Raw genomic sequence first — 24,748 nt, 5'->3', positions numbered from 1 at the left:
GTTGGAAAAGTTCTTTAAAAGTGATCACAGGAAACAGTTTTTATGAACAGACAGACAGACGGACTGAAGTACACTCTAAAGTTAATATTTGAAACATCCGTTACCAAAATACAACATTTTTAAAAGCAAAATTCTTGAATTAAGGATGCAATTTCATAAACATTTTCAGCTCTTTTTGACTAATCACAAATATTGTTATATTTGCCATGTTTTAAGCCTATTTGTTGCCATAGCAACCAATATTTTTTCAAAATAGGAAGAACAGATAAGACATGCATAATCTCAAGACTGCCATCTACCCATATTACAAGTTTCATAAAAATATTTCTATTACTTTTGCGTTAACACTGGACCCAATTTATGTGTAAAATTTGCCATATTTTCAGTCTATTTGTTGCCATAGCAACCAGAATTTTCAACACAGGAAGAATAGAAAAAGACGTGCATAATCTCCAGACTGCCAATTTATTCTACCCATATTTCAAGTTTCATAAAAATATTTCCAGTACATTTTGTGTTATCACTGGATCCAGTTTATGTGTAAAATTTGCCATATTTTCAGCCTATTTGTTGCCATAGCAACCAGAATTTTCAACATAGGAAGAAAAGAAAAAGACGTGCATAATCTCAAGACTGCCATTTACCCATATTACAAGTTTCATAAAAATATTTCTATTACTTTTTGCGTTAACACTGGATCCAGTTTATGTGTAAAATTTGCCATATTTTCAGTCTATTTGTTGCCATAGCAACCAGACTTTTCAACACAGGAAGAAAAGAAAAAGACGTGCATTATCTCCAGACTGCCATCTACCCATATTTCAAGTTTCATAAAAATATTTCCAGTACTTTTTGTGTTATCACTGGATCCAGTTTATGTGTAAAATTTGCCATATTTTCAGCCTATTTGTTGCCATAGCAACCAGAATTTTCAACATAGGAAGAAAAGAAACAGACGTGCTTAATCTCCATACTGCCATCTATCCATATATTAAGTTTCATAAAAATATTTTCAGTACTTTTCAAGTTATCGCGGGATCCAGTTTTGTGGACGGACGGACTGACCGACTGACAGACAGATGGACAGACAGACAGACAGACGGACGGAGGGTAAACCCTCCGTAGGGGACTAATAAATCAAATAAAAAGAACTTATATGTTTGTGTTCTAAAAATAATCGGCGGCATAAGAGGAATTTCATATTCATTTTACAACACTTGAAAAATTACAACAGAAAATGTGTTGTTGTTTTTTTTTGTTTTTTTTTCAACAAAAGTGTGTGTGTTTTAAGTTCATTTATACTCGGCGCGAGATTATAGCATAAGGGACGTCTTTTTCATGCAGAATCTTCCTGGTAGCCCATTCTTCGATCGTTGGTGGTAAAGGAGACGACAATACTGTCAAGGCATCAACTTCCTGACTGACGACAACAAAAACGGCATTCATTAGCGAAACCTCCAGAGTAAGTCACGACAGGTCAAACAATCACCTCTGGTACTTGAGATGACTTGACCTTGACCTGCCGTGTGCCTTCTCCGCGACGTGCACGCCTCTGGAGGGATTTGGAGAAGTTTCAACAAAAACTTCCAAAACACGCTATTTATAACACCATTCATAGCACTGACACTTCGATGTCCTCATCTATTTGCGGGAAATGGTCGACAGAGAAAACCCTACGTAATAACCGCACACCCTGTTTACAACAGATTTTCCGCAGTATATATTTCAAGCTAGTGAGGTTTAAAAATACATGTAGAATCTATCGATTAACTACCATAAGTTGGTTGAGTGTTGACGGTAAAAAAAGAAGATATAACTTCCTGATCAATTTTCATTTAGGTTGATTCAATTTTGAATAAGCTTTGAAGATATGTATTTTTTCAAGAAACATTTAGCTTTAATATTATCCGAAGCCGTCAAAGTCAGCGACGAGTAATGAAATGGGAATAATTTTCTGAAACGTGATTTTATTCGAGATTTGCTTCGGGAGAAGACAACTTTCTGTCCGTAGAGCATGAATGTTAATACTCATCACAAGACAGTATCTTATTGATCTCAATTATGGTATATGTAAATATGTATAATTTTTATGTTCAATAAAAATGTTGCATTACTTGCAGTTGTTATTATCATTCAATGATATTAAAATGACATTAAGTATTTATGATGAACAGTCCTAGAATATTTTGATAAGGAACAGTCAGTTGTAAAATGTTATTGTTATCTTATAATGAACAGTCGTCATACTTGCTGGTATGTCATTTATTATTGACAGTTTAGGTTTTTCAAAATTTGCATGATTAACAGTCCGAATGTAGACCTCAATGAAATGTTCTGGAATATTAACAAAATGAATAGTCAAACATATTAACCATATATATGAATGGTGGAACACAACAGTAAGGATAAATAGAGCAATGTGCATAATTATCTTCTTATTTTGGTAATAATTGAAATAACAGCACATTTTAAGCAAAAAGAAAAGAAACTATAAGTCTGAAACATTCTGTCATAGCCTCCCCATCAGTACATTCAGTGCTTTTATTTTATCACGGCTTTATTTTTCGGTCCCATTTTAGCACCTAGTGTTATAACCATCTACAAATTCCAGAAAGCTGTATCAAATGCAATATAAATTGAAACAAGTCATCGCGCACCCATTGACAACATGTTATAGTGTTGCGTTAGAATGTTAATAAATTTGTTACCGTGAGTTCCAAACTAATGTGTTTTTTTTCATTTGCAGTCTTTTGATATCCAGGGTAACCTCTCGTGGACCTTGTATCAATCCAAAATGACCTTTGTTTTTTTTTTAAAGAAAGAATTGCAAATTTTGAAAAAAGGTATCAGAAGAGAGGTATGTGCAAATGCATGCATGCCTACTTTTGTTACTTAAAATCAACAAAAATTTCTGTCAAATCTGTTATTACTTAGGTCTTTTACGTGCCGATTTTATTGTATTCATTTCTTTAATAATCGGTGAGAACAGATGAGCCTTATCATTTGAAACTTAAATCAGTATTTGAAATAAAGTATCATTCCTCTTTTAAATGAACATTAACTTTTTGTTTAAAATTATATTATAAATGGTTAAGCTTCGATATATTTTTGCAAGTAGGGTATGCGTTTCGTTCAAGCTGATTTTGTCGTATTGAATTTTTTTATCGCCTACGAAAATTATTTTTTATATTTGCACCATAGTATCATTCTTCTCCATTAAAAAATAAAATTTCAAATAGAGTTACAAATGATATAACTATAAATTATTTTGTACAGATGGTGTCCGTTTTGCAAGGGTATTTTACGCTTTAAACCGATATATTTGATACAGATATATGCACGACATGATGATTCAATAGTATTGAAGAAGTTTTCACTATATTGAATTATAGCCGGGATGAGAAATTTTAGGTCAGATTATCGCATCAAATTTTCCACAAACTAGAAAAATGGCATCTTAACATACCTTCATACTTAAGTGTGATTTTATTTGATAATGAATTGCCTGACACATAAAACAAAAATTTTCAAAAATTGACTTCATGTTTACATTGAAAATTTCTCTGCTATTCACAATACTGACACATACTTTTTTTTAACTAAAAAGTGATCTTAGAGATTGATAAAATATTTTATTTCAATAAGAAATTTAACTGTTATTGTCTATATAATTAATTCAAATGTTTATTATCTTAAAACTTCATGTCAGAAGTTATTTTTTTTTTTTAAAAACCTACTTATTTGTACAGCTGACATTTAAGACCAAAAAAAAAATTGTTGAAAAAAAAAAACAACAACAAAAACAGAAAGGTGTGTCCGACCGAGGCTGAGCTCTTTATGTTTACTGACTTCAAATCATTGCACTGAACTGCAATGAATTTCGAAAACCACCAGGGACTTTTGATTCTTTCGCATGGAAAACCTAGCATGTAAGTTTCAAAATGTCGATGGTTCTCTGCAGGTGCAATATTTTGCCTAAAGTAAAACACAAAGGCGCACCTGAGGTCCTCGCCCCCAGTAAAGCTAAATGGTAGAGTGAAAGTTTGAAATAAAACAACAAGAAAGCAGTCATTACCTAGAACATACCAAACCACATTTTACTAAGAGCGTAACTAGCCAAAATGAAGTTTGTGATTCAAGTTCATAGACTTCTATATTTTTGCCAAAAAAAAAGGAATAATATTGAACATACAAGAAAATATAAACAAAAATTTCAGATATTATGATAAATTAAGTAACATGTTCATGGTTAAAAGTAGCTTCCGCAATTTAAAAATTCAAATTAAATGTTATATAGGACATCACACAATGTATTCTAAACAAGCAAATTCGTTGAATTTATATCCCCCGCCGAGTACTGGTTATTTATTATCACAACAACTGAAGGTATAAGGCTTAATTTATATATTAATCATGGCATAAACAGTAATATTCTTTGAACTTGATAAATATTCAGGGCAATAACAGAGCCATTACTTTGTGTTGAATAGTAAAATCTGGAAATGCCAATGAGATGTATGCATACTACATAACTAATCAAGGGCCATAAATCTGAGTTATAAGTATCTGACCGGAACAAGGCGACTATATGCACATCTCCTCTTAGTATCCCATAAAGTTTCATTGAATTCCAGCCAGTAGTAGCAGAGAAGTAGCAAGGAAACAAATATTTTTCTATATGGATACTGCATAACTAATCAAGGGCCATAACTCTGAGTTAAAGTGTCTGACCGGAACAAGCTGACGATATGCACATCTCCTCTTGGTATTGAAGGTTCCCATAAAGTTTCGTTGAATTCCAGCCAGTAGTTGCAGAGAAGTAGCGCGGAAACGGTTTTTACTCCATATGCATACTGCATAACTAATCAAGGGCCATAACTCTGAGTCAAAGTGTCTGACCGGAACAAGCCGACGACATGCGCATCTCCTCTTGGTATTGAAGGTTCCCATAAAGTTTCGTTGAATTCCAGCCAGTAGTTGCAGAGAAGTAGTGCGGAAACGATTTTTACTCTATATTCATACTACATAACTAATCAAGGGCCATAACTCTGAGTTAAAGGGTCTGACCGGAACAAGCTGACAATATGCGCATCTCCTCTTGATATTGATGATTCCCATAAAGTTTCTTGAATTCCAGCCAGTAGTTGCAGAGAACTACTCCGGAAACGATTTTTACTCCATATGCATATTGCATAACTAATCAAGGGCCATAACTCTGAGTTAAAGTGTCTGACCGGAACAAGCCGACGATATGCGCATCTCCTCTTGGTATTGAAGATTCCCATAAAGTTTCGTTGAATTCCAGCCAGTAGTTGCAGAGAAGTAGCGCGGAAACGATTTTTACTCCATATGCATACTGCCATAACTCTGAGTTAAAGTGTCTGACCAAAACAAGCCGATGATATGCGCATCTCCTCTTGGTATTGATGATTCCCATAAAGTTTCGTTGAATTCCAGCTAGTAGTTGCAGAGAAGTAGTGCGGAAACGATTTTTACTCTATATTCATACTACATAACTAATCAAGGGCCATAACTCTGAGTTAAAGGGTCTGACCGAAACAAGCTGACGATATGCGCATCTCCTCTTGATATTGATGATTCCCATAAAGTTTCGTTGAATTCCAGCCAGTAGTTGCAGAGAACTACTCTGGAAACGATTTTTACTCCATATGCATATTGCATAACTAATCAAGGGCCATAACTCTGAGTTAAAGTGTCTGACCAGAACAAGCAGACGATATGCGCATCTCCTCTTGGTATTGAAGGTTCCCATAAAGTTTCGTTGAATTCCAGCCAGTAGTTGCAGAGAAGTAGCGCGGAAACGATTTTTACTCCATATGCATACTGCCATAACTAATCAAGGGCCATAACTCTGAGTTAAAGTGTCTGACCGGAACAAGCCGATGATATGCGCATCTCCTCTTGATATTGATGATTCCCATAAAGTTTTGTTGAATTCCAGCCAGTAGTTGCAGAGAACTACTCCGGAAACGATGTTTACTCTATATGCAAAAAAATTACTACATAACTAATCAAGGGTCATAACTTTGAGTTAAAGGGTCGGACCGGAACAAGCCGACGATATGGGCATCTCCTGTTGATATTGATGATTCCCATAAAGTTTCGTTGAATTCCAGCCAGTAGTTGCAGAGAACTACTCCGGAAACGAAATTCGGACGGACGGATGGACGGACGGAAGGACAGACAACGCCAAAATTATATCCCCCTCCCGATTCCATCGGCGGGGGATAATAATCAAAAGCAACAGAACATTGCTATCAATCGCAAATAATCTGCTTTTTTATCTAGCACAAGCGATTATTCCGTAAAATAGACATATATTGCCAAAACTATCTTTGTTGAAAAGACTGCCATAAAATAGAACTGCGTTGTATCATTTCTTAATTTCAACTGCATTGTTGTATGTACATATTTACTCCAATTTCACGATGAAATGTTTTGTTAAATGTTATTCCAGTACTTAAGAATTGTAGTACGACATTAATCTATTTTCTAACTCTATGCATGTAATCCGCCTCACGAGCCATATCAATATACAGTTGCAGCCAATTAATGGCAATTATCATTTATTGAATGTTCACGATTATGTTCGCAATATGAAAACGCAAATATGTCTGTTTTTAACAAGAAGGTAATATTATGTTATACCCTTGAAAAAGTACACGATACTTGATTTATCCGTACTAAACAGTGGTGGACCGTGCCATTCCTTACCGTTTCGTGTTGCAATGCAATAAACCGTATAAGACCGTTTTAATCCCTGCCTCTCTGTAGTACAACATATTACGATCGTGGCTTTCCGTGACAATGCCGTATTAATCAGTATCAAAACCGTAGCTTATACGTAGGGTAACCGTACAAATACGTAGTTCACCGTACCAAACTGTGGAAATCCTTAACAAGTTGGGGCCTACGAATCAGTACGGACTTGTACGGTTTTCGTACAGACCAGTACGGACTAGTAGGGATACGCTACGGTTGATTTTTCCATAGCAAATTTTTGTGCATGTTCAAAAATTGTCAAGGATCACTACGGATATACAAAGACTACTACCATTGATTACGATTACAATACGGAGAGCTACTGACCAGTACAGGTAGCTACGGACAATGCCGGAATTAATCCAAGGCTCTTCCGTGAGCGTATTCCGTGAATATGTGACCGGGGTATTAGCAGAATGTCAGTAAGTGTAACTTACTAGGTCATAGTCAGGGGTTTATGGCCCCTTATGTAATGGACTTTATTGATCTCTAAGGTCATGCCCTAAGGGCTGGTGTTTTATGACTTGTATATTCATATCAAGTTACCACCAATTAATTGAAAGGGAAGAATAAAAGATAGCTAATTTACTTATGTAACTTTAGATTGTTCAATTATGTTTGAAAAACTTGGTCATTTTATTGCAAATAAATTTATCATATTTGATATAATTTGCATAAATTATATATAACTTAATAAGCATTTTCATTTTTTCTGAAGTCACCATGAATTTAAGAACTTTACTACTTTGAGTGAAGCTGTACTAATTTCTAATTCTCAGGCTTATTATCATTTTGAGCACCAAGAAATTAAAGTGACATTATGCCCATCCAAAAGTACATAGGTATTGAACTGGTGAAAGTCAAAATAAGTTTACATTATGCCATTATTCTTTTCAATTTTATAATTTATTTAACATGAAAGATAAAAAAATTTGCATGACCCAAGGAAATTTCTAAAACTATCCACCAGGTTTTTTTTAAGCAGATTTATATTTTATTCTAAAAAAATTTCAATATCAAGTGTTGGTCAATCACCATTGTAACAGGCAATGTTTTGATATATATAGTTAATTCAGATCAACTTGAAGATGAAAAAAATGAGCATTATAAATGTCACTTTAAAAATATTTTTGTTGTGAAATGGGTGCCCATGGTTGATTATAGGCAATTTGTTGTAGTAAATAATAAAATTTTTAAGCAATTTGCTTGTTGTGCATGAACCAGTTGCGAAATTAACTAAAAACCAAGAGCCACTGCCGGGCGGGGGCAACGCTCGACTTTTTACTTTCTCTTATAGCAAACAAAGAAATGTTTGAACAAAATCTTAACGTTTCCTTTTTATAAAATTAATCGGTCTGTCTTGTCACATAAGTTTTGTCTATATATTTTGTATATATAAATATACTAAATTATATATATATATATATAAATAGGAACATGCAATTCTAAAAATAGAAAATTCTATAAATAGAAACATGCAATTCTATAAATAGAAACACGCAATTCTATAAATAGAAAATTCTATAAATAGATACACGTGGTAGAGTCACATGGTGGAGTCACGTGTTAAAGTCACGTAGTAAAGTCATGTGGTGGTGTCACATGGTAGAGTCACGTGGTAGAGTCACGTGGTAAAGTTACGTGGTAAAGTCACGTGGTAAAGTCATGTGGTAAAGTCATGTGGTGGAGTCACGTGGTCACATGGTGGTGTCACGTGGTGAAGCCACGTGGTAGAGTCATGTGGTGGAGTCACGTGGTAAAGTAATGTGGTGGAGTCATGTGGTAGTCACATGGTAGAGTCACATGGTAGAGTCACATGGTGCTGTCACGTGGTGCTGTCATGTGGTCCCGTGGTGGTGTCACATGGTGAAGCCACGTGGTAGAGTCATGTGGTGGAGTCACGTGGTAAAGTCACGTGGTGGAGTCATGTGGTAGTCACATGTTAGAGTCACATGGTGGTGTCATGTTGTGCTGTCATGTGGTGCTGTCACGTGGTGGAGTCACGTGGTGGATTCATGTGGTGGAGTCACGTGGGAGAGTCACTGGGTGGAATCTTGTGGTAGAGTCACGTGGTAAAGTCATGTGGTAAAGTCATGTGGTGGTGTCGTGTGGTTGTGTAACGTGGTGGAGTCACGTGGTAAAGTCACGTGGTTAAGTCATATGGTGGAGTCACGTGGTGGAGTCACGTGGTGAAGTCATGTGGTAAAGTCACAACAAGGTCTTGTCCTTAAGTATGTTCTGTTATAATATGAAGTAAGATCCCTTCAATAATAGCAAAGTTACAGCCAGTTACAGCCAAAACAATGAAAATTTCAATAATTTGAACTTCAAAGTCAAGGTCATTAATGAGTGAAGGTCAAGGTCTGTCTGGCTATTTTTAAGGGTTATCCTTGAAGAATATTATGTTCAAATTTGAAGACAATCCATTCAAAAATAACAAAGTTACAGCCAATAATAGCCAAAAAAATGAAAATTTCAATAACTTGACCTTCAAAGTCAAGGTCATTTATGAGTGAAGGTCAAGGTCTGTCTGGTTATTTTTAAGGGATATCCTTGAAGATTATTATGTTCAAGTTTGAAGACAATCCATTCAAAAATAACAAAGTTACAGCCAATAACAGCATGAACAAGCAAAATTTGGACTTTTAACCTTGAAGGTCAAGGTCATTTATGGATGAAGGTCAAGGTTAGTGTGGTCTAATGAAAGGTCTTGTCCAAAGGGTTGTTGTGGCCAAGTATGAAGACAATACACCAAGAAATAAAAAAGTTATGATCCAGGTACAAGTTTGAGGACTGCAACGGCAACGGCAATGCCGCCACGACTTTATAGTAAAAAAAAAAAGACCAAGTATGAAGACAATACACCAAGAAATAAAAAAAAGTTATGATCCAGGTACAAGTTTGCGGACGGCAACGGCAACACCGCCGCGACTGTAACAATACCTCTACTTTTTTTTTCAAAAAAAAAAAGTCGAGCTAATAAAAATCAGACATCTTTTCAATCAAATACTTTTAAATATCAGCTTTGACAGCTTATTTCTTCAAAATACTATTTATTTGAAGTTGTAAAAGCACACTTATGCAAATTGGATGAGGGGCTGGTCATAGAATTTTTCCAGTTATTCTAAAGAGGGTGGAAAATAATATAGTCCCAGAGACAAACAGAATCCCTAAAGAAAGTCCAACACAACACCATTGAAAATGTTGCAGGCTCGTTTGATTGAGCCTGTTCATGGACGGTACTGGAAAGTGCAAGTAACCGTCCACACCCCCTAGCACCGGCTTAAGGAGAATTCAACATTTAACGCGAAAATGGTGAAATTAGAAACATCCGCAGATGTGTTCAAACGGTGGTCATCATGGAACCTTCAATGCAACACAGTAGTGCCATTCCATGAAAAGCAGGTATGGTCCCCAAGTAAAAGAATGCTTGTGCCCTAAACAAGAAAACAATGGGTGGAAATAAATAAAATGGAATTTTGAAAGGGGATCTGAGGTTATGAATCCTGCATATCACAGACAAGACGTCAAAATACCCATTTCATTTATTTTCTGAGGGAGAAACAATGTTTTGCATTATTTTTCAATAAAAAACAATTATTTTATTAGCATTATCAAGCTGTAGGGTAGGGGTCATTAATAACCCTTACCCAACCTTCTGTAATCCTGCAAGAGAACAATCTCTTGAGTGGCCCACTGAGCCCTTTCTGAAATTTAACTTCTTTGCAGCTCAAATTTGGGGGCTAAATGGTTTGGGTGGGATTTATGAAAGTGATCATACATTTAATGCCTAGGCAAGCACTGGCAGTTAAAATTGTCTGAATTTCCCACAACAAAGCAGTTGAATTAAACACGATCAACATTTATTTTACCAACCTAGCAGGATTTGACACACGAAAAAACAGCCTCAGCTCATTTCCTCACCTTTCTAAAAATAAAAGCTTGGGAGCTTCCAAGACTCCAGGGATGCCTCCGTCCCATTCATTTAGCATACCAAAAAAGCCCAAAAAAATGAGTAATTATGTAGATTATGATCCCCTTCGATCGACATCTTTCTAATATCAGTTTCTAAAATCGGTCAGTCTTGCAGTCAAAATATTGAGACTAATAACACAGTACTGAGTATACAAAAACTATTTAATAAGTATACTGCAGCCTAATAATTATTTGCAACAGATTACAGTAATTTTGGAACTTGTACAAATACTAAGATCTTACCGATTTTCTATTCCTTTTCTCAAAGCCTCCATAGGATGTCCTTTTCCTCTTTGGTGGCCCAAGGTGGCTTACTGATGAAGGTTTGTTGCTGTCTTTAAACGCTTCAATTTCAGGGAAAATTGTAGGAACAGCACCTTTTACTAGCTGAAGTTTCAAAGTCAAACCAACTGAGTTCATTATACTTGGTGGATGAACAAATGACTCTTCACTGAAATGTCTAGAACACAAATGTGACGTTTTCGTCGACACAAATTGGCTTTAACATTCCGTTAAGGTATTACCATCCTAATGCATTACCTCCGCTTTGAAGAGTATTCAAATAGGCTAGAACTACTGTTAACTACATTGAAAATGAGGGCCGTTGGTTCAATCCCCAAAAGGGTAAACTTTTTTTTGTCTTTCTTTTTTTCTTTTAACTAAATATTTATGTATCTCTCATGTCCCATTTGGAAAGAAAAAAGTGTTTATTATTGATTTTTTAATTTATATAGGTAAACAAGAAAAATATTACATACATTCCTATGTAATATAGGTACGATTGCATAAGACTTTTTAAGTTTGCTGCATTAAAGGTGTAATGTAAAATGAACATGTCATGAGATATTTTGTATCTTTAAACATTTCAATGGAATGTAATTAATGCATCATCATATTAAAGTAGCATGCCTTCAGATTAGAAAAATGATTTCAAGGAAATTAAAACATGAAAAGAAAATTCACGGTCAATTGACTGCTTTAAAGCATAAACACAAATTAAATAACAGGAAATTAAAAACCTTTTTAATACACTGAAGGTAGAATTTCATTGTAAATCACAGTCACAGATTTGAGGTATGATTACTTATTCATATGTGTCATGGAATGCAAAAAATGGGGTTTCTTGACCAAATTTGGATTTTCACTTTTTTGAATCGATATCAGATAAGTCTTATTGACAAAGATATACATAATTTTGTGTGTATGGTGCCCAGTAAGTTATTAGAAATAATCATAAAACTAGAAATGTGTCCATAGGACACGGATGCCCCCACACGCCACTGTTCTGTCAATCTCAATATGACTCTAGGTCAAATATTTTTTAGACAGTATGTGCCACAAGTTGAAAACTAAAAATCAACAAAGGGCCATAATTCTGTAAAATTTGGTCGCAGCAAAACTTCCTTCCTTTACTACCGTCTACACATTAAGGTTGTTCATCCCTGGAAGTTTAAGCAAAATCTGCCATCCGGTTAAAGAGGAGTTGCGTTCACAAAATTTCTACATAGTATATAGTGAAAAATCAACAAAGGGCCATAATTCTGTTAAATTTGGTCGCAGCAAAAATTCCTTCCTTTACTACCATCTACACATTAAGGTTGTTCATCCCTGGAAGTTTAAGCTAAATCTGCCATCCGGTTTAAGAGGAGTTGTGTTCACAAAATTTCTATATGGTATATAGTGAAAATCAACAAATGGCCATAATTCTGTTAAATTTGATCGCAGCAAAAATTCCTTCCTTTACTACCATCTACACATTAAGGTTGTTCTTCCCTGTAAGTTTAAGCAAAATCTGCCATCCGGTTTAAGAGAAGTTGCGTTCACAAAATTTTTCCATAGTATATAGTGAAAAAATCAACAAAGGGCCATAATTCTGTTAAATTTGGTCGCAGTGAAAATTCCCTCCTTTACTACCATCTACACATTAAGGTTGTTCATCCCTGTAAGTTTAAGCAAAATCTGCCATCCAGTTTAAGAGGACCTGCGTTCACAAGATTTCGGGATGTACTGACGGATGTGCACCATTGATTATTGATATTGCATTGTATATAAATGTAGTAAATCAGCCTTATTATATATGATTGTATTTAGTAATTTATATTAAGCTTCAGGTCAAGAGTGTAAACAAAAAAGTTATGTAAACAAACTTTTTACAAAGTGTTGTCAATTTCAAATCATTCCTTGTTATTCATTCTTATTTTATTTCATTTTTTTTAGGAGGGCGTTAAAATTGTTTGCAAAAGATTCTCTCTCTTCAATTTATGTTTTTTTCTGCCTAAAAAAACATTTAGCATGCAAAGGCCAGCTGTTCCATGATGATTCATTAAAACTTGTAAACAAATCCTGGGGAGACAAAAATATGAGAAGCCCAATATAATAGCTGATCTCTTACCATAATCTTGGACAAATTTTATAAAATTTAAAATTTGAAGCATTCAACAGCAGAGTGTTGTAGCTCAACAGATGTATCAACTATTAGTTACATCAGTGTTCCGCTGCTTATCAAGTTATAAGTCACTGGCACAAGCATGTCCGTTTCCTTCAAGAACACAGACCTGAAAACCGCACAAGACTGTACCGTAACCAAATATAGCGTGATTAAATTCATTAATACTATCGCAAAACGCTTGTGGAAGTCAAAGATTAAAATTTATTTTTCATTAAAAACGTGAAGCATTAAAAAATTTTAAAATATATTATTACTTGGTCACAAAAGACGTGACTTCTCAAGTGTCACGATGTTTTTGTTAATACTCCACATCGTATCTTCAGCTTCAAAATGAATACTTAAACATATTGGTTGAAACATTTAAACCTATACCCGCTGCCAGTAAAAAACATTGTTATGAATAAATAATGAAATGATGATGATCTACCGGTAAGTTTTCAAGGGGGCTTTCTCTCCTTGCTCAACTCTTCTAAATGAATATTAGATAAAATCTAATATGCTCAATTTCTTACTTGTTATTTTGTCATTCATTAAAAAAAAATATGGCAGTAAAATTGGGGTAGGTGGTGGCTCAGAGAAGCAAAATCCTTCATTAAGTAGAACTTTTGGTAGAAAATTACTCGTAACCCTCCTAATTTCATATTTGAACAAAATAATGTTGAAAATACAAACATGTAGTATGTGCCACAATATAGCTATGGTACTGAGTACCAATGTCCCATAAGCACACCATTATCATTTAGATGCTGAATATAACTCCTGAATTTCTTAAATGGACTTGTCCAACTTCCATTTTTGGAACTGTCCATTATCAATTTTAGGGATGTCAAGATAAATACTTGAAGGTAGTCAGTCAAAAGTATAGGTACAGGTATAGTATATTATTATTATATACCAAACTTCTTAAGCACTTTTTTCATGCACATTGACACATTCAAAAGTACTGTACAATATAGCCAAATAAATGATACAATAAAAGAAACAAAAATTAAAACATCAATATTGCTTGTCACAAATTCAAATCAAATGTAGTTTAAACTAGAACTGTGTCCAAAGGACACAAATGCCCCCACTGACAACATTTATATGGTATATAGTGAAACAAGATTGCATTTGAGAACAAGAACTGTCGGAGGACAGTAACGCTCGACTATTCGAAAATTTGTCACAAGGGTGTTTCATTGAGTATAATAATGCTTACCTATATGAATACATAAAATTGTCCGAAAAGGTACAAACTCTTCAAGTTTCAATACATTCCCTTCAGTAGTTATGGAGATACAAGCTTACATGCAAAAACTTAACCAAGAATTCATGAGTCGAAAAAGGGGCATAATTATGCAAAAAAGCAAATCAGAGTAATGGGACTTGTACCAATCATCTTAGATAATCATAGAGACCAAGTGTGTGAAGTTTCAATCCATTCCCTCTAGTAGTAATGGAGATACCAGCTTACACGCAAAAACTTATACAAGAATTTCTAAGTCGAAAAAGGGGCATAATTATGTTAAAAAGCAAATTAGAGTTATGGGACTTGTGCCAATCATCTTAGATAATCACAGAGAACAAGTGTGTGAAGTTTCATTCAATTCCCTTCAGTAGTTATGGAGATACCAGCTTACATGCAAAAACTTAACCAAGAATTTCTAAGTCGAAAAAGGGGCATAATTATGTAAAAAAGCAAATCAGAGTTATGGGACTTGTGCCAATTATCTTAGATAATCACAGAGAACAAGTGTGTGAAGTTTCAATCCATTCCCTTCAGTAGTTATGGAGATACCAGCTAATTTACACGCAAAAACTTAACCAAGAATTTCTAAGTCGAAAAAGGGGCACAATTATGTAAAAAAGCAAATCAGAGTTATGGGACTTGTGCTAATCATCTTATATAATCACAGAGAACAAGTGTGTGAAGTTTCAATCAATTCCCTTCAGTAGTTAAGGAGATACCAGCTTACATACAAAAACTTAACCAAGAATTTCTAAGTCGAAAAAGGGGCATAATTATGAAAAAAAGCAAATCAGAGTTATGGGACTTGTGCCAATCATCTTAGATAATCACAGAGAACAAGTGTGTGAAGTTTCAATCCATTCCCTTCAGTAGTTAAGGAGATACCAGCTTACACACAAAAACTTAACCAAGAATTTCTAAGTCGAAAAAGGGGCATAATTATGAAAAAAAGCAAATCAGAGTTATGGGACTTGTGCCAATCATCTTAGATAATCACAGAGAACAAGTGTGTGAAGTTTCAATCCATTCCCTTCAGTAGTTATAGAGATACCAGCTTACATACAAAAACTTAACCACAGGGACGCCGACGCCGACAAATGGGTGACTGCATTAGCTCGATTATTCTGCGAATAGTCGAGCTAAAAATGGTAGGACAGCACGCTCGACTATTCTAAGTGCTTGATAGTAAAAGAGCCTTGATAATGTTAAATTTTTTAAGTTCACAAAAGGGCTAATTTTTTTTATAAATTCATGTTATAGGCCTTAGAGACAGTCTAATTATACAGTATTGGCTTGACTATTCGGAAGGTAATGTCACAAGGGTGTTTTATTGAGTATAATAATACTAATTACCTATGAATACATAAATTTGACAGAAAAGGTACAAAGGCTTGTTATTAAGATGTTTTATCAAGTAAATCAGTGCTTTATTATTATGAATGCATAAAATTGTCCCAAAAAAGGCACAAACCCTTCAGTAGATATTGATATAACAGCTTACAAGCAAAACTTTACCATGAATTTCTAAGTTGAACAAGCAATTATCATAGTATTGCAAGCAATCCATAAGTCCCCTACTGGTTAGAACCCCATCAACATTCTGAAGGGCCATTGGCCATTCACTAATGTTTCAATTTTTCTCTATTTTAAGTAAATTTGTTGAAAAGTTCTTTAAAAGTGATCACAGGAAACAGTTTTTATGAACAGACAGACAGACAGATGGACTGAGGACACTCTAAAGTTAATATTTGAAACATCCCTGTTACCAAAATATAACATTTTAAAAGCAAAATTCTTAAAGAGGAGATAACTCTTGAATTAAAGATGCAATTTCATAAAAATTTTCAGCTCTTTTTGACTAATCACAAATATTGTTATATTTGCCATGTTTTAAGCCTATTTGTTGCCAAGGCAACTGATATTTTATCAAAATAGGAAGAACAGATAAGACATGCATAATCTCAAGACTGCTATCTACCCATATGTCAAGTTTCATAAAAATATTTCCAGTACTTTTTGAGTTATCACTGGATTCAGTTTATGTGTAAAATTTGCCAAATTTTCAGTCTATGTGTTGCCATAGCAACCAGAATTTTCAACATAGGAAGAAAAGAAAAAGACGTGCATAATCTCAAGACTGCCATCTACCCATATGTCAAGTTTCATAAAAATATTTCCAGTACTTTTTGCGTTATCACTGGATCCAGTTTATGTGTAAAATTTGCCATATTTTCAGCATATTTGTTGCCATAGCAACCAGAATTTTCAACATAGGAAGAAAAGAAAAAGATGTGCATTATCTCAAGACTGCCATCTACCCATATGTCAAGTTTCATAAAAATATTTCCAGTTCTTTTTGCGTTATCACTGGATTCAGTTTATGTGTAAAATTTGCCATATTTTCAGCCTATTTGTTGCCATAGCAACCAGAATTTTCAACATAGGAAGAAAAGAAAAAGACGTGCATAATCTCCATACTGCCATCTATCCATATACCAAGTTTCATAAAAATATTTTCAGTACTTTTCAAGTTATCGCGGGATCCAGTTTTGTGGACGGACGGACTGACAGACGGACTGACAGACGGACGGAGGGTAAACCTAAAGTCCCCTCCGGTAAACCGGTAGGGGACTAAAAAGGGGAGAAAAATCAGCCTAAATGCAAGATAGAATTATGGATCTTTGTCAGTGACCTACAATTATGACCCTGAATGCATATGTGAAGTTTTAAATAAATATCTTTAATAGTTATTGAGATATGTAAAACTTGCATGTAAACATTAACCAAGAGACTAAGTAGAAAAGGGGATATGAATCAGCCTTTATGCAAGATAGAGTTATGGAACTTGGTCAATGACATACAATTATGACCCTCCAATTATGACCCTTAGTGCATGTGTAAAGTTTCAAGTAAATATCTTTAGAGACCTTTAACCTTTAACCCAAATTTCTAAGTTAATAATTCTGCAAATATTGCAGGCAGAGTTATGCAATTTTGCAAACTGATGTACATTGTTATTATAAAAAAGTATTTTAAAATTTCAATTGAATATCTCAAGCAATAATTGAGATATTTGACTTTACAAAAAAACTTTAACCAAAATTTCTAAGTTCCAAAGGGGCATAATTCTGTCAATATTGTAGGCAGAGTTATCCAACTTGTCAATCTGATGTACCTTGTTACTATAAATAAGTATGGTAAGTTTCAATTGAATATCTCAAGCAATAATTGAGATATTTGACTTTACAAAATACTTTAACCAAAATTTCTAAGTTAAAAAGGGGCATAATTCTGTCAATATTGTAGGCAGAGTTATCCAACTTGTCAATCTGATGTACCTTGTTACTATAAATAAGTATTGTAAGTTTCAATTGAATATCTCAAGCAATAATTGAGATATTTGACTTTACAAAAAACTTTAACCAAAATTTTTTAAGTTAAAAAGGGGCATAATTCTGTCAATATTGTAGGCAGAGTTATCCAACTTGTCAATCTGATGTACCTTGTTACTATAAATAAGTATTGTAAGTTTCAATTAAATATCTCAAGTAATAATTGAGATATTTGACTTTACAAAAAACTTTAACCAACGCAGATGCCGACGCTGACACTGACGCCGACGCCGACGCCGGGGCGACTACAATAGCTCTCATATTCTTTGAATAGTCGAGCTAAAAATGCTATGCCACCGCATTAATACAACACTAAATAGTAGTGTAGGAACAGATTTTTTTTGTTTCTATACAATTGAAGATTGTCATAATGCATAGATCCCCGAGTGACCTATCTAATTCTTAGTATCAGATTAGTGGTTAAATCTATTGTTAACTCAATAAAAGATCAGAGTAGGAATATATCAATGCACTTGAGTCTAGTGAATTTGGTGGTGAAGGTCCTATTTCACACAGCCTAAATTTCATGATTGCATCAAAGGACAACATGTAATACACTTTGTCAAAATCTAGGTCAGCTGATATCAAAGTTCACTTTTAATTTTGACACTAGAGGCAATTTAATTTGAACAACTTTGGTAGAGTACCTATAGATGATATAATTTAACAAATATTAAAGCTCTAAGCCTTGTACCTTCAGACAATTAGATTTTTTGATTTTTTACTATATGTATATATTGAAAATCAATGACCCCGGGGCGGGGGCAATTTTGATCCCAGGGCTATTATTTGAACAATCTTGCTAGAGGTTCACTTCACAATGTTTCATGCAAAATATCTAACCTCTAGCATTTGTCAATTGCTAGAAGAATTTTTTTAAAGTTTTTACTATAAGTTTTTACTGTAAAAATGAGGAAAATCAATGACCCCAATGGCAGGGCCGGTTTTGACCCCAGGACTATAATTTGAACAATCTGGGTAGAGGTCTAGCAGACAATGCCTTATGCAAGATATCTAAGCTCTAGGCCTTTTGGGTCTTTACAAGAAGGTATTTTAAGTTTTTACTATATGTACATATAGTGTAAATCAATGACCCCCAGGGCAGGGCCGATTTTGACCCCAGGACTATAATTTGAACAATCTGGGTAGAGGTCTAGCAGACAATGCCTTATGCAAAATATCAAAGCTCTAGGCCTTTTGGGTCTTTACGAGAAGGTATTTTAAGTTTTACTATATGTACATATAGTGAAAATCAATGACCCCCTGGGCGGGGCTGATTTTGACCCCAGGGCTATAATTTGAACAATCTTGGTAAGAGTCTACCAGACAATGCCTTATGCAAGATATCTAAGCTCTAGGCCTATGGGTCTTTACAAGAAGGTATTTTAAGTTTTTACTAAATGTACATATAGTGTAAATCAATGACCCCCGGGGCGGGGCCAATTTTGACCCCAGGGCTATAATTTGAACAATCTTGGTAGAGGTCTACCAGACAATGTCTAATGCAAAATATCTAAGCTTTAGGCCTTTTGGGTCTTTACAAGAAGATTTTTTAAATTTATTCTTATAATTCCTTTTGGTTGCCATGGCAACCAGATTTCTGAATGGAATTAAATTCTTTGAACAACTTTGGAAGCCCTTCACCCAAGGATCAATCCTGCTAAGTTTGGTTGAAATTGGACAAGTGGTTTTTCACAAGAAGATTTTTTAAGTTCACTATATAATCTATATAACACACACACACACACAAACAAACACACACACACAGGTGAATCGCTATATGCCACCGCATCGCAGATGCTGCGGTGGCATAAAAATCAACAAAGGGCCATAATTCTGTTAAATTTGGTCGCAGCAAAAATTCCTTCCTTTACTACCATCTACACATTAAGGTTGTTCATCCCTGGAAGTTTAAGCAAAATCTGCCATCCGGTTTAAGAGGAGTTGCGTTCACAAGATTTTGGGACGTACGGACAGACGGACTGACGTCCAGCCGAAATGGAATAAGGGGCCATTTCTTTTGTTATTTTCTATTGTTTAATAGAGGGCCAATGGCCCCTTACTCTATTGTTACGGAATGAACTCTATAATGTTCTCTTTTGTTCTGTTTACAGTTAGATGGCCCCCTATCCCTTTTCGGTAGTGCGGACGGACAGACGGACGGACAAGTGCAACGCTATATGCTCTATGTTTCATGCTAAACATCTAAGTTCTAGCTCATTGGGTTTTTTAAAAGAAGATTTTTTAAGTTTTTACTATACACATATAGTTAAAAACAATGACACCCCTGGGGCAGGGCCAGTTTTGACCCCCAGGCTTTTATTTGAACAAACTTTGTAGATATTTACTCAAAGATGTTTCATGCTTAATATCTAAACTCTAGCTATTTGGGTTTTTTCAAAGAAGATTTTAAAGTTTTTGCTATACACATATATAAGGAAAATCAATGACCCCCCGGGGCGGGGCCAGTTTTGACCCCAGGGCTTTTATTTGAACATACTTGGTAGACACCCATTAGAACATGTTTCATGCTAAATATCTTAGCTCTAGCTCTTTGAGTTCTTTAAAAGAAGATTTTTTAAGTTTTTACTATATGCATATAGGGAAAATCAATGACCCCCTGGGGCGGGGCCAATTTTGACCCCAGGGCTTTTATTTGAACATACTTGGTAGACATTCACTAGAAGATGTTTCATGCCAAATATTTAAGCTCTAGCTCTAACGGTTCTTTAAAAGAAGACTTTTTAAGTTTTCACTATATGCATATAGGGAAAATCAATGACCCCCCGGGGCGGGGCTAATTTTGACCCCAGGGCTTTTATTTGAACAAACTTGGTAGACACTCACTAGAAGATTTTTCATGCCAAATATCTTAGCTCTAGCTCTTTGGGTTCTTTAAAAGAAGATTTTTTAAGTTTTTACTATATGCATATAGGAAAAATCTATGACCCCCCTGGGGCAGGGCCAATTTGACCCCAGGGCTTTTATTTGAACAAACTTGGTAGACACTCATTAGAAGATGTTTCATGCTAAATATCTTAGCTCTAGCTCTTTGGGTTCTTTAAAAGAAGATTTTTTAAGTTTTTACTATATGCATATAGGGAAAATCAATGACCCCCCGGGGCGGGGCCAATTTTGACCCCAGGGCTTTTATTTGAACAAACTTGGTAGACACTCACTAGAAGATGTTTCATGCCAAATATCTAAGCTCTAGCTCTTAGGGTTGTTTAAAAGAAGATTTTTTAAGTTTTTACTATATGCATATAGGGAAAATCAATGACCCCCCGGGGCGGGGCCAATTTTGACCCCAGGGCTTTTATTTGAACAAACTTGGTAGACACTTACTAGAAGATGTTTCATGCCAAATATCTAAGCTCTAGCTCTTAGGGTTGTTTAAAAGAAGATATTTAAAGATTTTTCTTTCGGTTGCCATGGCAACCAGAGTTCTGCATGGAATTAAATTCTTTGAACAATTTTTAAAGGTGACCACCAAAGGAACATTCCTATTAAGTTTGGATGAAATTGGCTCAGTGGTTTATGAGGAGATGACTCATTTAAAGCAAAAGTTTACGGACGGATGACGACGGACGCCGGACGAAAAGCGATCACAAAAGCTCACCCTGTCACTTTGTGACAGGTGAGCTAAAAAGGGGCATAATTCTGCCAAAATGCTTGATACAGTCACCTCCTCCTGTATACAGGTTGGGGTCATGGTGGTGAACAATTGTGCAAAGTTTCAAAGCCATATGTCAATGGACTTTGAAAATATTAGAGGTATATCATAAAAACTTCAACATAAGTAGTTACGTCCACACCGACGCTCGGGTGACTACAAAAGCTCTACTTATTTTAATCGAAAAGTCAAGCTAAAAATCAATCAGTGTTGCCAAGCAACCACAATATATGTCTTGCGACAAAGTCGCCATTTTTTATATCACAATCTAATTTAAACTGTTAAACACTGAAGTAGCAATACCCCACCACCCTACGGGCGGTGCACAATTTGGTTATAAAAACAACTTTATCTCAATTGTCACTCGTAAAATTACGCCACGCGTAATTGAAAAAACCTTCTTTAAACTTATTACAGTTAACAATACGCTATGCGCATTGAAAATCTAAACTATAGCATTTAATTGCGCTTCGCACAACTACAAAAACGTGTTATCGCCGAGGCGGACGGAAGCACACTGATGCGCATGCACGGCGGAAGTTATCTCATTTTAGACGAAAATTTATTTGTTTGAACGAAATAAAATTTTGTTTTAAATTTAACAAATTTTAAGTGCACAATTGGCTATTTGAATAAACTAGAACTTAAAAAAAATGCGAGTTGGATGTGTCGCCTTGTGAACAATATAGTTTAGGAGAAATGGCCAGGACGAGAAAATTAACAAAGGGCAATAACTCAAACAAGAGGGCCATGACGGCCCTGAGTCGCTGACCAGAAACAACTGCTTTTCAGTGTTGGAATGTCAATATTTCCCAATATTAAATTTTAAGTATAGAATATGTTTAACCAATAATTTGAAGAAATGCCATGACCTGGGGCATTTAAGCTTTAGCTTAAACGGGGCTAATCAAATTAATATGAGCAAACTTGATAAAAAAACTACCTAAGAATGCTACAAAGTTTGGTGATCATCTATCAATTATTTCAGTAGGAATTTGATGTTCGAGACAACTTTATGGCAGTCAATAAAAGTACTAGTCAACAGGTCAAAATATTGTAGACCACTAATTTAACCACAGTAGATATGTAAGTTTATAATATTATGTTATTACACACTATAAATTTCTAAAGAAGTATTAACAATATAGTATAGGCAATTTAGCGGTGGCAGAACATTTAAAAAATTGTTGCCGATTTTGGGGTGGAATGCTACAGACAAAGTTTGGGGATCATCAATCCATTAGTTCTGTAGAAATAAACATTTAAAGGTATTTCTATTTTTAGCTTAAGCGGCCCCTAAGAGGGGCCAATTGGAATAGGGCTGGGGCGAGTATCCGAGTACTCGGATAATCACAAATCAAAGTGAAAAATCGAGTTTGAATATTCGTAAGCCCAGGAATCGTGGATCGCGATCTAATTTTTTTACATACATTCGCTGTTTCTCACACTCTTATAATTATGTAAAAAAGCAATCAGAGTTATGGGACTTGTGCCAATCATGTAAGATAATCACAGGGAACAAGTGTGTGAAGTTTCAATCCATTCCCTTCAGTAGTTATGGAGATACCAGCTTGCACGCAAAAACTTAACCAAGAATTTCTAAGTCAAAAAGGGGCAGAATTATGCAAAAAACCAAATCACAGTTATTGGACTTGTGCCAATCATGTAAGATAATCACAGGGAACAAGTGTGTGAAGTTTGAATCCATTCTCTTCAGTAGTTATGGAGATACCAGCTTGTACGCAAAAACTTAACCACAGGGATGCCGACGCCGACACCAACACCGACAAATGCGTGACTGCATTAGCTCAATTATTCTGCTTATAGTCGTGCTTAAAATCAAGCAGAATTCATCAATTTTTCAACAAAAAGTCATATTATGGCTGTTCTTAATAATATGGTAGTCATGTCCAAGGCATTCTATTAAGAATTAAAAAATGATTTGTTCACAGATCACTGCAGATGGCAAAGACAAAGGCAATGGCAAATGCAACATCACTATGACTGTAGCTAAACAAGAGGGCCATGATGGCCCTGAGGTCGCTCACCTGTATATAGCCCCCAAACCCCCCCCCCCCAGGCCAATTTTTACCCAAGGGCTTTTATTTGAACAGACTTGGTAGACACCCATAGAAGATGTTTCATGCTAAACATCTAAGTTCTAGCTCATTGGGTTTTATAAAAGAAGATTTTTTAAGTTTTTGCTATACACATATAGTTAAAAACAATGACACCCCTGGGGCAGGGCCAGTTTTGACCCCCGGGCTTTTATTTGAACAAACTTTGTAGATATTTACTTAAAAATGTTTCATGTATAATATCTAAACTCAAGCTATTTGGGTTTTTTCTAGTGATGTTCCGATTGTCGCAAGTCGCCGATTATCACTTACTGTTATGTAAAACGACAATAATCGATTCACAAAAGTTTGTTCTGCGACGTCGTCAAAAATGGTTAAATTATCAAAGGGAATTAATTCTGACGGTAATTTTCCTTTAGGAACACCTCGCCGATCGCAAAAAATCACTCAGAGACAATTTGGAGTTGAACAGGATCAATAATTAAGTGATGTAAACAATACTAATATAATGTGATGTGAATGGTATTATTTGACATCCATTGAAAAATAAAATCAATTTCGTAAAATTATGACTATATAAGGTTAAAACTGTGTTGAAAAGTGCTAAATGAAGTTCATGTTACTAAATATAATCAAGTGCCTTGGTAATAAATGTTACTTCTCTATTTCATTTTAACGCGACTAAATTATTCGAAAGTTATCGATTATGTCCCATCCGACTGAACCGATGATCGATTGGGACAAATTTCATCCGATTTCCATCACTAGTTTTTTCAAAGAAGATTTTAAGTTTTTGCTATACACATATAAGGAAAATCAATGACCCCCGGGGCGGGCCAGTTTTTACCCCAGGGCTTTTATTTGAACATACTTGGTAGACACCCATTAGAACATGTTTCATGCTAAATATCTTAGCTCTAGCTCTTTGAGTTCTTTAAAAGAAGATTTTTTAAGTTTTTACTATATGCATATAGGGAAAATCAATGACCCCCTGGGGCGGGGCCAATTTTTACCCCAGGGCTTTTATTTGAACAAACTTGGTAGACACTCATTAGAAGATGTTTCATGCTAAATATCTTAGCTCTAGCTCTTTGGGTTCTTTAAAAGAAGATTTTTTAAGTTTTTACTATATGCATATAGGGAAAATCTATGACCCCCTGGGACGGG

The 24,748-nt window shown here is 35.1% G+C and overlaps 1 long non-coding RNA gene across 1 annotated transcript in view; it reads right to left on the bottom strand.

Moving 5' to 3' along the window:
• The window catches only part of LOC132744158 (uncharacterized), a 39,218-nt gene extending 15,666 nt beyond the window's left edge, over window positions 1–23,552 (bottom strand). The window contains exon 1 of the long non-coding RNA XR_009627661.1: window positions 11,002–23,552. This is a non-coding gene — a long non-coding RNA (uncharacterized LOC132744158). The remainder of the gene's footprint in view (window positions 1–11,001) is intronic.
• Between the last annotated feature and the right edge of the window lie 1,196 nt (window positions 23,553–24,748).

The sequence above is a fragment of the Ruditapes philippinarum genome, unplaced genomic scaffold, assembly GCF_026571515.1.
Source record: "Ruditapes philippinarum isolate M1 unplaced genomic scaffold, ASM2657151v2 ctg283_1_1_1_1, whole genome shotgun sequence".
NCBI lineage: Eukaryota > Metazoa > Mollusca > Bivalvia > Venerida > Veneridae > Ruditapes > Ruditapes philippinarum.
Note: the sequence above shows the minus strand (reverse complement) of the source record. Positions and strands in the feature narration are given on the sequence as shown.